The sequence below is a fragment of the Triturus cristatus genome, chromosome 5_1 (assembly GCF_964204655.1).
Source record: "Triturus cristatus chromosome 5_1, aTriCri1.1, whole genome shotgun sequence".
Lineage (NCBI taxonomy): Eukaryota > Metazoa > Chordata > Amphibia > Caudata > Salamandridae > Triturus > Triturus cristatus.
Genome location: NC_140587.1, coordinates 259,906,318 through 259,924,035, shown reverse-complemented (window position 1 = coordinate 259,924,035; position 17,718 = coordinate 259,906,318).

Here is a 17,718-nt window from a genome sequence, read left to right as displayed (position 1 = left end):
TGTGTGGGAACCGACCGACTACTCGGTTCCGCAGACGCGATGGGTGACGCTGGGTTATATGATTGCTAAACGTGACATCGCTCAACTGTGGGGATCCCAGAGGCCCCCGGCAGTGTCGGCCTGGAAAGAACACATGGATTGGTGCATGTTCCGAGAGAAGGTGGTGTATGTGGCGCGGGGTAAGCCTGGGGCGTGGCTGAAGGTGTGGGGCCCCTGGAACGCCTACCGCGGGGGTATTTGCGAGCCGCCATTGTTGCCTCCCGCTTCACCAGCTCCGTCCCCCTAGATGACCCCCTCCCTCAATCCCGGGCACAGTGTTTTCCCAGTCCCAGACCTATTCCCCTTCCCCTCCTTCGATTTTAGTGTATGGTTGGGGTCCCCCCATTTGAGGAGCGTATGTTGTCATTTTCGTTCTCGGGTTGCCTTGCGGGTGTGGTTTTATGTTGTTGTGTTGTATAAAACGAAACCGTATTGTGGGCTCAGAGTCATGTGGCCCACGTTGCTGATACCTCCTGCTTTAGCGTCTCTGTAACGCCAAGTGCCTTATTGTATATATGTCATTTATTTCTGTCATTTTAGCGGCCGGCCGGAAGGTTGTAGGCCCGTACCTGTATATATTTGAGATTGTAATAAACGGTTTCAAAAAAAAAAAAAAAAAAAAAAAAAATAAGGGTCGTTTGGAATGATACACAGTGATCACTAGAATAGTGAGCACTACATATCAGGCCAACTTCTCACACTGATGATGTCTACTCCTATAGGCCCATTAGTCTCCTTAACGCTGACTATAAGCTTTTTATGACGGTTTTGGCCATTCGTATTGGTCTACTGGCCCAGGGTGTAATCTTTTAATCCTTAGGGAGAAAACAGGATTTGTTACGGGGTGGCTGGTGACTGCCAACACAAGTTTCTTGCTCTGGGCAATCGTTTTTTCTCAGTTAACCAGACAAAGGCTGTGGTAAACATGGTTGACGCGGAGAAAGCTTTCCCTCTGGTTAACTGGGAGGCATTGTTTTTAGGACGGCAAAGGTTTGGGTACCTTTTAGGCTTTGTCAGTATGTTATAAAAATTCTATCATGGAGCCAACGCTCAAATTCTTGTCAACTCTCATCTAGCTGGCACGTTGCAATAAAGAGGGGGACCCGACAGGGGTGTCCTCTTTCCCCTATATTATTTAAAGTTTTTATAGAGCCTTTAGCAATTAGGATACAGGCTTCTCAGGCTATAGAGGAACCTCTCAGGTATGACCAAGTTAAAACTCTTTGCAGACGATATTATCTTGTACTTGAAACCGGAAAGGGAAATAATCAGCAGACACTGGATTAATTTGATCAGTTAAAGAAGGTCGGGGGATATAAGATCAACCCAATAAAAATAGTAGTCCTGCTTTTTAACTCTCCTCCTGAGATCCGTGCACCACTTCTGCACTCTCAGGCAAGACATCAGACACCCATTCGGTATTTGGGGGTATATATTACTCAGTATTACTCGAACCTCTTCCAGCTAAATTATCTTCCGATGTTTTGCAAGATAAAGGGGCTGCTGGAAAATGGACTCTCCTCCGCTTGACTCTGGTAGGCAGAGTTCCCCTGATTATGATGTCTTTTCTTCTGCTCTGATTATTTCTTTTTTCAGACGTCCCCATTAAAGTTAATAATCATTTTACAGATTTAGAAGGTGTTTTATTTGGAATAAGAAAGCTTTTAGGGTTAAATATTCTGCCTTTCAGCTGGACATCCTTCAGGGTGGGTTGGCTGTTCCCCATTTTCAAAGATATATTATCAAGCGGCACTTTCAAATCTTTGTGCTAGATATTTGGAGGGTAGTGGAACAATCAACTCCTTCATTGCGGATAGAAGGATGCAGGATGCTGGCATGCATTTACCAGTTTTGATTAGGGTTCCCAAACTTCCAAAGAGAACTAGACATATGGTCCTAGCAGATATCAGTGCTAGGCTTTTGAGTCTATATCGTTGTTACAAAATTTCCTCAGTTGGGTGTTCCTTACACTCCAGAAGTTAGGCTATTTGGGCTTGACGATTCCATTGGTCACAATTTCTCTCTGGGAACAAGTCAGCTTTAGAGAGGTGGGCAACTTCTTTCTTCAAGGTAGACAGATGACTTGGCTCGAAATTTCAGTCCAGCCTAGTGAATCAGGCTCACAGCTTTTTTGGGCTAACACCAGTTCTTATTGCTTCTTAAAGATTATAATTTCGATATTAGCCAACACAACCCTATATTTCAAGCCCTGTTCAGGTCAAGATTGGCCAGAACAGGAAATAGGTACCAGCTTATACATAAATTAGAGGTATAGCCAGACAGTATTAACAACATGTTGGGTAAAATAGGGTAAAATGAAATTTCTCAGGGAGGGACTGGGAGACCATATCACTTCTCATTGAGTGCGGCAAATTTGAAAAGGATGTCTTTTATCTCTCGCTGTATAGCCTATTACACCCTCGAGGCAGAATATAAAATGCACCCGGCTCTTGACAATTGTTGTTTCCGCTGTAAGCATCAGAGTGAAGAGGGCTGTTTACATTCTTGTCCTGGATTAAGCGCTTTCTGGTCTAAGTTAGTGTCCGTGTTAAATTCGGTTATCGGGCTACCAATTGAGGTAGACCCAGCTTTGGAACTCTTTGTTTTTTTACATAACGGGCAATCTTGGAATGTATCTAAATCAGGGTAAAGGTTCATGGCAATAGTTTTTACTGTTGCTCGCGCTCTGATTTTGCAAAGGTAGCGTACCTCTAGGGTTCCAAGCTATGTAGACTGGCATAGTAAAATATAAGCAGAACAAAGCAGTACGAGGAAGCATATGCGAAAAGGGTTGGGGGTCTAAAGCGATTTAATGCCTCATGGCAGTATCAGGACTCAATTATAAATCAAGACTCTGCGGCCTAATATAGCCCAGTGAGTCTTTGGGTCATTATACTCCTTGGGCCTGGACAGTGCTGTTCCATTAGGAATCCTGCGGGCATGATTTAAAATTTAACATTTTTGGTCCACTACCCTTTAAAACCTTTTTTTTGCAAACTGAGTATGAAGGTCATTCGAGACAGCATAATTGTCCATTAACCGAATGCATGGTAGCACTTTGATTATTGTTATGTATTTATATCCTGTTCTTTGCTCTTTATAAAGATGTATGCTTAGTCTAGGAATGCAACTCTATGTACTAGGATCCTTCCACTCTGCACCGTAAAAAAGATTAGACATTTTTTCACTTTATAATGATGTATGGTTGGCGTTGTATCATAACGTTAAGCTCCAGTATTTATTTATTTTTAGAAATATTAGAAATCTAATGAAATATTTGATCTAATTTACTGCACTTTCTTAGGATATTTTTCTAAAATATAGTTGGAATTCTACTTTTTATTAGAAATTAAATTAACATTTTTTCTTTCTATCTAACATGCAAATTGCTAGGGAATCTTAAAAGGGAATTTAGGGGCTTTATTGTACGCCTAAGCTGCTATATGTGTATATAATGAGAATATTACCTTTGATGTACGGTATCTAGGTATATTTATTCTGGATCTGCTATAAAAACAAATTATGAATACCCACTTTCAAGAAAAGTAGGCCTGATAGCAATGAACATTCAGTGTACAATACACTACATGTTTGGTACTGCATAATTGAGTGTGGTATTCAAAGTTGTTCAAAGAAAGTGTGTATAGTGTTTGCAGTGTGCACTGTATTTAAAGTGTGTAAACTGAGTGTACACGTACGTGTGAACAGTGTGCAAGCTGTCTTCAGCACTGATTGTGAACTGATTTTAGTGTATAGATGAGTAGGGCCAACAGTGTGAAAAGTACAGTATGTGGAATGAATACATTATTTTCAGTGAGTGAGCTGCATACAGTGCGGTGTACAAACCAAGTGGCTGGCTGCAGTGTGTACTGTATTTACAGTGTGCGTACTGGGCAAAGTGATCACCTTGTGGAGTGGCGGGTTACAAAGTATACAGAGTGTGCAAAGCGTACTGTGCAGGGAATACAGATGGCGACGGAGGCACAGTGGGTGCAATGTGCAGTGATGCAGCCCTTATAAATCACACAAAGTAAAGTGCTTTCATGTACTACATCATGCTCAGTGAGTGAGTAATGTGCGAGGTCAGGTGGGTTTTACAAAGGTGTGCATTACTGTGAGCACAAAATAGACCTTCCAGTAGATTTCTGGGGTGCCATGCACACAACTCATCTTGGAAATGGCATTTAGCATTGCATGTGCAGGCTCCAGTGTGCAATGTATTCAGTTACTTTGAAGTGGTGACACTGAGGATAAACGTAAGCAGTTGGAGCAGTGTTCCCGGCGCAGAATACACCAGGGACAATGTACTGAATGCAGTGTCTGTTGATACAGAGTGCGACAAGCATGCGTACATGTATCTTTATTTGTTATTGAATTTGAACACAAGGAAAGTGCCAACTAGGCACCGGGTGTGTACACTGATTATGTACACACATTTTAAAGAAAGCAGTCAAACATCATCCTTAAGGAACGCTCTAACACTGACTAGTATTTTAAAAATAGAGGCCACAAGTACTCAAAATACAAACAACCACCCAGCAGTTTCTTTGTACTGCCGTAGCGTTTCATGCAGTGGGACAACTCATCAGGGCAAGAAAATATTACAAAGTATATCTGAATGTGTGCATATAATCTTTGGATACCATCTTAGCTATTGTAGGTGTCGTATCGGGTGCACTGCTCGGTAGAATACATAGTGGTTTTATTGTATACAGTGCAGTGAGTAGTGTCATACAGGGACTGCACTGTGCTTCAATGTACTTACCAGGAGAGACAGACAATGCAAAAGTGCAGTGCAGCGTCTGCAGATGTTGACATGACTGTGCACATTGCACTCTCCCCTCCCCTGCACCCCTTACCCGTAGGGCGGCCCTGCAGGAAACGCCCCATGCTCAGCCTCTGGCAGCTCCTGCTTTGCCAAGTAGACAGTACCCGGCACAGTGCACCCGGGAACGAATGGCATCACAAGAGAAGACAGACAACCGAAGCTTGACCGTGGAAAGTGACAGTCATGGAAACAGCGGTAAGAAAAGGACCACTGAGGACGCCTGGAAAAGAATGTGTGTAGAATACTGCTGGCAAGGCACAAGGTCAATGTGACGTGGTAACATGAATGGTGCTACCAAGCTAGAGTATCAACAGTGACCACCTGACTACCAAAATCTCTGGTTCCTATGTGCATGTGGCAATGATGATATAGCTCATTCTGAGCAGTGACGTTTCCCCCTCAGACCAAATTCTTCCCTTTTGTATTGCACGTTCTAGAAATATTAAAGCCCCCTTGCTCAACGGCCGCTTCATCCATGAACCACATACGAAATTGGCTTCACAGGGAGAAGTGATTAACGAAGTAAATATACTCAAAACTGTGCGAATTGAAGGCTGACTAAATAACCAGTTATTCAGGCTATATATCTGCACTCCTACTTTCCCATGAGTGTGGTGATAGTTTTAACAACAAATTCCCTGGCTCGTCAATATTAAGCATGCGTGCTCTAGAGCATGCAGTATAAGTGTTTTTTTTCACTGAGACTGACATGTTTCATTTGGTAATGGTGTCACTTACCTAGGTTGACACCTTTCCAAAACAATACTTACCCTGCGCATCTGTGATTCTGGAGAGAGCTGAACACACACCGAATACAGGCAAATAATATCTGACATTTGACATCAGTCTTTGAATGCACTGCAAATGTGACAAGAAAAGAACAAGATTTACCAGCCTGTTTACAGAGGAGCATGCAAGGGAGGGAAAACAGGACCGATCATGTGAATTGTTTTTCAACAAAGAAAAAAGTCGTTCCTAAAACAGATGCTAAACTAGTGACCCGTGGATTGATATAGTACTTGGTTACTGCTCTCAGGGAGGGCTAAACACAGCGAGAGGCATGACAAATGGGGAAAAAGAATAAGAGGGGAGCGATGATGGAGACCGCAAATGGAAAGACTATGGGTTAGCTGAAGCCCACAAAGTATATACAATAAGTCTCAAAGAGACAGCGCACGTGCTGTCAAGCTGAGATCTAAAAAACGAATTAAAGAGTTTTTCACTACCACGAAAGGTAAAAGTTAAAAGTACATGTACAACTGTTTTAATGCGTTTCACCCTGCCCTCTGGGCTCTTTAGGGCATACCCTAGGAGTGACTTATATGCAAATAAAAATGAAGGTTTAGGTATGCTAAAATGTTTATTTTGCCAGGTTGAAATGGCAGTTTGGACTACACAACATGCTGCAACGGCAGGCCTGGGACATGTTTAAAAGGCTACCTAAGTGGGTGGCACAATCAATTCTACAGGCACCAACAGCAAAAATAACAAATGATGGACAGAATGCTGAACAAATCAAACATTCACCCCCAGTCACAGATCTGTGTGTAATCCATACTTTTTTTGCTCACCAGGCCACCCCAATTTGGACCCAGCAATAAGCAAATCAATCTTGACCCTGCTCCCCATGGGAATAGACCAGCCTGAACTGCCAGTCCAGGTCCTCTCTAGACCGGAAACAAGCATCAAAGGACCTGGGATCAGCATTTCATTTATAAACCCTGGGTACATGTAGTACCACTTGGGACCTACAAATAAATTAAATGTGCCAATTGGGTGTAAGCCAATTTCACCATGTTTAAAAGATAGAGCGCATGCATGTTTGCACTGGTTAGCAGTCCTAAAAGTCAACAAAAACTGGTCAAGAAGCAGGTGGGTGATGGCAAAATGTTTGGGGATGACCCTGCAGAGAGGACCACGTCCAACAGAAAGCCTTGATGTTTCATATTTATAAACATTGATGCAAATATAATGGCTCTTTTCCCGTATTTGTGGGACAGTCAGTTCCTTGTACACGCACTCCCTCAATTAGCTTCTTTGTGGTACCCTGCAGCAGGAGGGACAGTGCTCAAAAGCACTGAAATGAAGTCCAATATTGCACTGGGTGAAGATTAGGGATAATGTTCTTGATAATGGCTGAAAAAGGAGTCAAAGGATGGAGGGAAGTTAGAGAAAGGGGAAAAATAGGAGTTAACAAGGCAAGCCTGTGAGGGGACTTCATTCAAATGACTGAGTTATTTGGGTCCTTGTTGGCTACTCCGTATATTGGTGATACATGAGAGTACACAGGGCACTAGTTTGCAGCTTCCTCCAAGGGAGGCGATTTCACCTTAGTAGTAGCCCGGGTGGTGGCAGTGTGATTGAATGCAAGAGGACCACTGCTGGCGTATTTAATACTGATGTTGTCAGCGATGGGTGGCTACTTCAAGAAAACTTGATATAAATATCCTATCACTTCAGAGGACAGTACAGCAACAACTGGTTTATTGGACACTATAAGGGACATATGCCCGGTAGTTACACATACACTGGAAGGTGGGAAGGGGCGTTTTATCTCACATAGAGTAGTGGCTCAGGGACTGAATTCTCCCATGGTGTGACACCTCACTTTCTTCCCGTTCTTTTCCCATGATCAGGGACCCCCTTTGTGATCACCACGGGGAAATGATAACCCTTATATGAATATATATGTCCTTCTTCCTAGTTCTGTATATGCAAATCATTCACAATTCTTGCGGGGCTGCAGAGCGAAAAGGAAGTGCCAGCCTGAGGCTGGCTGTTTGAGCCTGCATTTACAATGTGGATATAGGGCTTGTTTCATATGATTACAGAACCTGTGGCTGTCTAAGACCCATCCTGGCCACAGACAACAGCAATTGGTATTTTGTGTTACATTTTTGTGATGTAGAGAATCTGGCCCACTAAAACTTTAAAAATGAAGATTCTGACATCCACTTTGCACAATGTTCTTTTGGTGAGACATTTAAACCTTTTTTGTGTAGAGGGTCAATTCATTCCCTAATGGCTGAGTATTTGCAGAGAGATAGGACACCACCTACAAAGCCACTTTTTGTATTTCATCTTTTATTTGGGCTCTTGAGGGAGGGGAGCATTGTTATTACTTTTGAATGGAAGAGCTAGACATTGTTTGTTGAGGTGGTTGTCATTGGATGATTTCTTCTTGATTGTAAAGTTGATTGCATGTTGCCCTGCTTGAAAAGAGTTTGTTTTAAAAAGAATGCCCTTCCTAGCTGCTTGACAGAGGATAGGTGTATTTTTCTGTAAACCTCAGTTTCTGAGTTTGCTCTGAGAGGGCTCACATTTCGGCCTTGTACAGCATCATGGAGGTCAGTTTTGCCTGGAATGCATTATCAAGGTAGGCAGCTGTCTTGGTGAGCCCCACTCTTTGATCTTTTTCTGGGTGTACATAATCCAGAATTCATTAAGATGGCAGTAAGAACACAGCGCAATAAGTAGGACTCTGAGGGCATCTAGTTATTCTTATGAGGATCATCGAGTCACCCTCATATAGAAGGAATATCATTGGACACTTTGTGCAGGATGAGAAGGTTGCATGTGTAGCGAGAGAACAGGGCGGGTACCTGAAGACAGCATAGCTTCACTCCTGTGTTTGTTCCAAATTACACATTTTGGCCTTGCTTCCAAAGTGAAACTGCGAGGTTGATTTTTTATAATTCTCCCAGTAGATTAAGTAGATGCTTATCCATCTTGGCCTTCCTCAACATCTCTCCGAACTAGCCACGTGCACTTCGATAAAGACTGCGTAGAGGGGCATTTTGCGCATGGTTATGTGTCAAAGAGTGAAAGACACATACTTGTGTATCCTTTGATAGTTTGCCTCCATTACTGCATATTTTGCTTTCTTATATTTTTATCTTTATATGTAAAGTGCATGGCGCTAGGATGGGACCAATGGTGCAGTGAATATAGTAGTCTACTTAGGCAACCAGAGAGAGTCGGACAGTTCACTAGTAGAATCCACAACTGTAGCATGTAAAAGGCTCGGAAAGTCTTGAACACCAGTGAGCCCTGTAGCCCCTACTTACAAATCTGGAGCTCGCTTTTGAACTAACAAACGATTAATGCTGGTATCTTGGACCAATGGAAGGACACAGAGAGTTCTGTTTGTCATTTGAAGGCAAGTTCGCCATCAATAGTTAGTTAATTTGATAATTGTTTAGATTTCCCAAATCATTTACAATACCGAGTACGGATAAAAAATACAAACATAACAAATTATATAGAATGTCATTTACAAATAACCGAACAGGTAATTTAGACTTTAGGTCTAATCTATTACACACAGTTAAGACATTATTAAAATGAGATCAAATTACATGTTTAAAACATTCTTCCATAACAGTCATCAATTTCATCACATGTCCAATTGTTTTTGCCAAAGTCCCTATAAAACAAAATCTAGTAGCATTCTTAATTGTTCTTATTCCATTCTGTCTAAACAATGGTTTAAAACTCTTTTCCGAAGATCAAGCAGCTTTGGACAGATACAGAGAACGGGTCGTATCTTTACATCCGCAGTCGGGCCGGAATCTCCGTACCCGGGCCATACTCTCCGGCTCAAGCCGTACTCTTCGGCTCCTACTAATGGTGAAAATTTCTGCCTTAATCATTTCTTTTACTGAATTCCCTTTAGAAAACAGACACTCACAGATGTAATTGAGCAAACTGGGAGAGAAGAGACGGTAACCCCGATTCCAATCGCTGTCTAGCATGGGGAGTAGATTGCCTGAGAATAAATAAGTTCTTTACACAGCTGTACAAAATAATATCTAGTCTCCTTAAAGAAGCAGAATTCATTATGATTGATCCATATGTAAGCGAATAAGCTATTTTTGACTTGACAGCAATACTAGTCAAAGCAATAGCGCCTCCTACATATTTTGAACCAAAAGGTTTAATTGCCATTTCAGACTTATTACATTGATTTTTCATGTTCGCAACCTACTGAGAGAAGTTTAAAGTATCCAGTATAACTATTCCCAGATAAATTTAGCTTTTTACAACATCAATTTCATAGATTGACTTAAAAGTAGACTTAGGGCCTGATTTAGATCTTGGCGGAAGGGTTACTCCATCAAAACAGTGATAGATATCCCGTCCGTTGAAATATAAATCCCATAGGATTTAATGGGATTTATATTTCGGTGGATGGGATGTCCATTACCTTTGTAACAGAGTAACCCGTCCGCCAAGATCTAAATCAGGCCCTCCCAAAGCACATAATTTTAGTTTTCTCATAGTTGATTTTTAAATTATTTGCTTGTTTATAATCCTGCAGACGTATTAACTGTTGTTCAAGAACTACAATGGCCCAGTTTCGTACAGTCCCTGAACCTAACTTGCATGTCTACCCATTCTCCTCGAGCCTCCACTTGACACTTGTTTTTCGACTATATATCAGCCTATTCCATCTCACTACTGTTTTTCTGATTTATTTATACTCACTTTTCTTAATCAGCATTGAAAAAGCCCTTGGCCAGCTGACCCTTTGGGCGAAAACGTGGACGCTGTTCCTGTGTTCACATGCATTTGAATAAAGAAAAAAATACCTGAAGTACAGTATTTAACTTCTGTTGCAGGGTTTCTGCGCAAACACAGAACTATGCAAAGTATTATGGTACCTTAGTATATAGGGACTAAGTCATCTTACTACCTTAGTACCCATGAGCCAAGGACCGACTAGCTATAGTGTCTCACTTGCCCTCCTACTCACTTACAGAGGAACAAGTGATTAGACACCCCAGAACACAACACTCCTGACTCTCTCAGGAATGGCGGTTTCAAGACACACCCCTTCGCTCACACTCTTATACTTGTCCACAATAAGATCTGACAGAGACACGAACAAGTTTAACCTATTTATTTTAACTAATCTGCTCTAAAATGCAGTATACGTGCCACAATTAGCAGAAAAATGCATAACACAAATACGGTAAGAATAGCAAGTAATCCATAGATCATAAAAGGAGCTGTCATAGTGATAGACAGCGTAGCCTAACCTCCCTCCCCTTGCACAGACACAGGATGATTATATATTAGAAGATCTCTGGGTGTTCTATGCAGATCCCGTACCTCAGTCTATAGACCATAGTTCTACATCATAGGTGCTGTCATGCTCTTCACCCTGGAAAGGTCCCTCTCCAAGTGCGTGCTACCTATCCATGTATTTCAATAAGACCAGAGTACATATTCCCAAACAACAGCTGCATCTGTATGTTTTTGTCTAAGTGCTAGGGCCGGACCAGAACAGAATAACAAAAGGCATTGTTGTTCAACCTTGTTCACAATGTTCAGACTAAATCCCAGGAACCTGCAAAGCGTGAACACTGCAGTAGGTTCTCATGTGAAAATATCAAACAACGCATTTGCAAAATAAGCTCACGTAGTAATGTGTGCAAAGCTGTGGAGAGTCTGCAGTGTGCTCATGTTAACTTAGGGAAAACGACAATGTCCCCATGGGCCACGACAATCTAGAAATTTGCATTTCCTTACCCTAGTATTTTACATACTTACCTCTGGCATAAACCTATCACATTTTCAGAATACTTATCTCATACTAGGTGGTCCCTGGGTGAAACCACCTGATACATATGTGCTGTACCAATGATTGGGTTCTGTCCCATTGTTTGTGACTATTGGCAGCACCCACTACCTGAATGCGGTAACCATAACTAGATGCCAGGGAGCCAATCATGCCAATTTGACCGCCAAACACAATTTAAAAAATTTGGATCTTTGACCCTTATACAAATCCGAAAATAAATCTAACCCAATTTAACCTTGTCTGTTAGCTTACGATGCACGGCAAACTGCAAGGATCGGAGAGAACACCACAACCTCAGAATACAAGTAGTCTTCTCCACTCTAGGAGCCCCATCGAAATATAATAAACCAAACCCCTATTCAGGCAAACCTACATTTCAAGCATTGGCGAAAGCACTAAAAAAGGAAACCAAAAAATGGTGGGAAGCAGCGAGCCTCATAAACATACCTGGAAGCAGATAGAATACCAAGAGGACTATGTATTCTTATATTTCCCCCAGTTGAAACTACCAATCCCAACCAAATTGCTAAATGGAAAGAAAACCTGAAGGAAGCCTCGAATTACATGATAAAACAACTAATAGACATAGTTGAAGAAGAACACAACACGTCTAAAACAGAGGTTGACGACTTAACAAAGAAAATTGAAGACTCCAACTGGGGAAACATCACCCCTAAGAATTATGAAATATTGAATAGAGTCATTGTCGACTATGAAGAGGACTTGATACAACGAAATAAGGAACATTTCAACTGGATCAACTAAACTATCAGCTAGGTAGGGTGTATACCTTTGCCAAATGCTACGACAACATCACAAGAGGGGCAGTTGGCGTGCAAGCAAGACAATTTCCTTATTCAGTCACAAGCTCTGAAACTGAATCCCCGCGCAATGAAGTCACAGCCACAACAACAAAAGTAGGTGTGGATTTTTTAGAAGAGGTTTAAAGACACCACCATGGATTTCTCAAACTACTCAAGATACCAGAACCTGAGCAGAAAACACATCAAGTATCTCAACACCAAACCGTACTGTATGAGTGACAACACTAGCGACGAGGACACAAGAAACCGACCCCAAAAATCAAACAACCTAATTATCAATCTATCTGAGTTTCATAACACACGACCGCAAGAAACAATTATCATTAGGGGTCTAACCTTCTGTCCGACTGCCTTTTGGGATCTCACCAAAATTATGATTGATCTCTTCAAGTTCACATGTAAACTGAAACTTGCCTCGTTCTTCCATAACCACCGCGCAGGCCAAGAGAATCGAGACCTACAATCACAACCTCATTATCAGTCCAAGACTTAGAGGATGTTCACCTAATCACAACATTGTCAGATGATTTAGAAAATTAACTTATAACACCTCTCACAGTTGCACAGGAACTAGGCATTGAAACTAACTACACCATAGATACTAAATCCCAATCAATCTTTTGCCCATAGTTACCATCGGGAAACACCATTGAAATTTTTCATACAGCTGTCGCCAAAGACTTGACTGTGGAATATCAATGATATCAGAAAAAGAAATGATTTCTTCCCAGAAGCCTTGAGAGCAATGAGATGTCTGCATTAAAAGAACTTAAACGCAACCAAGACATAGTAATAAAGGAGGAGGACAAAAGGGACAATGTTGCACCCTGATTACTACATTGCTGAAGCCAAGAGACAGCACAATGATAAAGATTGCTACCAAGAACTGGAAACCAATCCCACCAAACATTTTCTCTCTGATCTCAAATTGAAACTTGACAAATGGTATAATAACTGCCTTCTCACTTTGGAAGAGCGCAACAACCTTTACATTGAACATCCCACAATGGCAACCCTATATCTTCTCCCCAAAATACACAAAAACAGCTTTCCACCTGCCAGCAGACCAATTACAGTGGGTATTAACTCAATCTTCTCTAAGATAGGGCAATACATTGATTGCCAACTACATTCCTTTATGAATGATCTCCTGTCCTACATATGTGACACCAAGGACATTTTGCTTGATTTGGATAATATCCTCTGGGATACATATTGCATACTCACAACCATCAACGTCGTAAGCCTATACACATCGATTCCGACATGAAGATGGCATTGAAGCCATACGGAAGGCACTAGCAACCACACCAGCACATTTCCTTGAATCAAACCAAATGATACTTGAGATGCTATCCTTATTTCTAACCAATAACCTGTTTTTGTTCAACTCAGAATACTATCTACAGCTACAAGGAAGTGCGATGGGGGCAAAATTTGCACCACCATATCCATGCATCTTTATGAGAGAAGTGGAGAAATATAGAATATACCTCCCATATATTATACTGGGGACAGTACATTGACAATATCCTGTACACTTGGCCAGGACACCCTACAGCATTCATTACACAAAATCAATGAAAACAAATGGAACATCAAGACGACATCACACTTCTCGGCCTCAGAAATAGATTTCTTGGACATTACAATATATGCACAAGATGGAAAACTGCATACAAAGGCATTCCGTAAACCGGCATCAGCCAAATCAATACTAAGAGCAGACAGCTACGACACACTTACAACAATAAAAAATATCCCAAGGGGAATTTCAAAGACTGCAACAAAACTGCAGTAATACAGAAATCCACAGATAAAAAGCCACAAAACTAATAGGTAGACTGGAAGAAAGAGGCTATGACACAACACAACTAAAAAAGAAAAGCCAGAGATTATGCAAGGATATCACACAACGAATTGCTGCATCGCAAGAACCTGGGCAGGGTGACACAAAACACATGGAAAATCAGATTTCTGACTGACTGGGCATTACTATATCCGAAAAATCCTTAAAAAAATGTTGGTACCTCTTGACAAACAATGTGACTCTAAATGATCAGCTTCAAACCTTTCCTCAAATGGGCTTCAGGAGAGCAAAGAACCTTACACAAGCTCTCTGTCGATCAGATTATATTGACAAAAGGAAAAAACCTAACCTGAACTTCATATCCAAACCTCAAGGATTCTACACTTGTCATAACTGTAATGCCTGCAAGCTGGGCATTAACAAACAGACGGAATGTACCCTACCAGGTAAATACACGACTAAAATCAGAGACTGGATAAATTGCAACTCTAACTACGTGACGTACGTCATTATCTGTCCATGCAACAAAGCATATGTGGGAAGTACCACTTAAAACTAGAATCTTGGATCATTACCGGAATATTCACAAACCAGAAACAGGACCCTAGTCACAAATCACTTTCAGGAATGCCACCCTCACAACAAGACTTTTAAATTCTTCGGATTGGAACACATCTAACCACAAACCAGAGGTGGGAACCGGAAACTTTGCATGAGACAAAAGGAGAGCAAACTTATTCTGCGTATGGATACTGTGAATACTGGCCTCAACAAGGATGCAGAAATGCACTATTGGCTGCACAAAAGACCAGTCATTTGCCTCAACTTTTGCCACCACATTCATGATGCCACTACATGTATATCAGTTTCCTTCCTTACAATTTACCCCAACCTTCTGTTCCCTGTCACCACACAAAGAACCCTCCCCCCTTTTCTCTCCCACCGACCGGCCAAGTCCATGCTTCCCATAAGATCTTCACCTTGGTCATGATATCCCGACTGAGCCATTCCTGCTTTAGGTCCTTACTTCTTCCATACCTTCATTACTTCGACAGTCCTGATTTTGGCCTTTACATGCTTTTGTAAGGCATCTTGACATATGCAACTTTTCAGGACCTTTCCTCCTAGCACAGCATGATCTCTTACTCCCTTTTGGCTGCACTTTTATGCAGTATTAGTCCTGCCACGTGTAATTCCTGATTTATGTCACCTCCAGGACCCCATACCAGCACAGCATTAGCACTTATTCTTGGATTGTGCTTCCTTGCCATATCAGTCCCCTTCAACTTATATGACTCGCTATGTCAGATTCCTATACACACTAGATGTTCCCGCTATTTGTATCCCCTCATGACCCTTTGTACTGGCGCAACATGAGCACTTATTATCCTTGGCCCGCGCTTTCCGGCCATATTTATTCTCGTCACCATTCATTTATTTGTGATGTCACACTTTTGACATACTCACACCCCCCCACCGTCCCTCAAAGTGGATGTGCATTTTACTCCCCTTTCCCTATGTGGACTCTAGACTCCTGCCACTTTTCAGCAGTTCATTTCCGCTTGTCGGCTTTCTTTTGTAACTTTGCTTGTTTACAGCAACCGGCCGTCACCGTTTGTCCTTTCAGCTTTATTTTAGATTTTTAGGTCTCGCCTGAGCCAGCGCATGTTAGTTAGTGGGCTTTTAAAAGTCCTATCACAGCTTTTAGTGTGGCATTCTGCGTGCGGTTACGCGCACAGGCATGAGCAGATGCGCCATCTGGCTTTCCTCTCGCTCTCCTGCGCGCGCCTTGCTCTGCCTCTGTCTCGCTCTCCCCTCCCCCTCCCTCACCACAGAGCGCGTCTCGCGGTCGTGCGTCTTGCGAAACTCTTACCTTTGGGTGCGTTTAGAAATAACATTCGGTGTTCGTATTATTATAGGGGTATCCCAGCTGCTCCACAAGGCAAGATCATTTTGTACTATTATCTACAATGCTTGAAATGCATTAAACCGCCTTTTCTCTGGTGAAAGTGATTACCCATATGGACTTTGTGCTTTCGCTGCGTCCAGCTGCCATCTTATTTCAGTGTGAGGTTTTGTAATTGTTGCTTTCGCTGTTGCCATCTCGCTTTGGTGTGACGCCACGGGATCCCTCTGCTGCACCAAGCCTCACGGGATCCCTCTGCTGCACCGAGCCGGCTCAGCTACTGTTTCTGGCCCGCCACTACTTTGGCTGCAACCATTCTGCTTTCCCCCAGTCGCTGCTTAAAATCATTCAGGCTCGGGTGAGACTTCACGGCAAATGCAACAAGCATTGGCATAGCCAATAGGTCTCGCCTTTGGGACCTTATAAGTGTTTAGCCATGCAACAGTTGCATAACTAAATACTTATAAGGTCCCAAAAGCGAAACCTATTGGCTATGCCAAGCGGCCGTGAAAGTGAAAGTGATCGCGATCAAACATCAAAGCGCACATGCACTGTAGCTCTAGGCTGGCCATGGTAGCATTTTTTGGAGCCCTCTCAAAAAGTCTCGCCAGACCAGCGCATGCGCTGGGTCAGGCGAGACCTAAAAACGGAAAGTGCTCTATTCAACCGTTCCCGATTCTAAAAACAAAAGTAATATTTTCTTTCCTAATCTTTGCAAGGATATCCGTGCTGATTGTTCAGTCAGAGGTGACTTTTCATAATGGAATGTAACTGTCTCAGAGCACGTGCCTCCCCTGTTTAAAAAAAATAGACTTTGTTCTATACACAAGGGTGCCTTCATTTCTTTTTAATATATACGCAGATAAATATCTGCGTGTTTGCTAGATTGATTACTTTCTTTCAGCCTGAACCGCAATCTATAAGGCATTCTTACTAGGTGTCTCAGGCTGTTTCTTAGGTCCAGTTTTTAACTCAGGTTTAGTGACTCTTTGTTGTATAGCAGCATATGTCAGGACTGACAAACATTAAAATGAACAGCAATGTTTCTTATATGTATTTGTATTCAAAAGTACATACGCAATGTCCCTTACGGATTGATTAGGATGCAGTCTTATCTTTGGTTGCCTCAATGAGAGCCTATGTTTAAACTCCTGTTTTAACAAATGAAAGATGTGTTCCCAAGGTAACATAAGCATGTAATATGGACAACAAAGTTATTCAAAACATATACATTTGGTAGTTGATATTTAAAATATCTCTGTCTGCTGTCAGCCAGTCTTTAGAATACACCGCATACAGGAATTTATTGCACAAACTGTACTATTTACTAAAACCCCAGTGCAGCACTTTCATCCTTCTCCGCAACCGGGAACCCCCCGCCCTCAGCACTGCTTCCCTGCCCTCACCACTCCTTCCAGGTTGCCGCTTTCCCATCCCAAAAGCCCACCCCCCTCCCCCGCCCCCGCGCAGCTACTCGTTCTGTTTTGTTCTTTAAATTCACCCACTTTCTGTTCCACACTGCCATGTTTCGTGTCCATTCCCATTCTTTTAGCGCTTAGTTGTCTGTCTTCCAGCTATCCTCCTCCCCTTGCCCCTCCAGCTGAAAGTGCCTTTCCCGGTGTATGTCTCAGCTGTTTTTGTTACACGAGTCTTTGTGTGCTCTAAAGACGAATGCTTAATTTACGTAATGAGTCAATTAAATATAATTCCAACATATGCTGAACA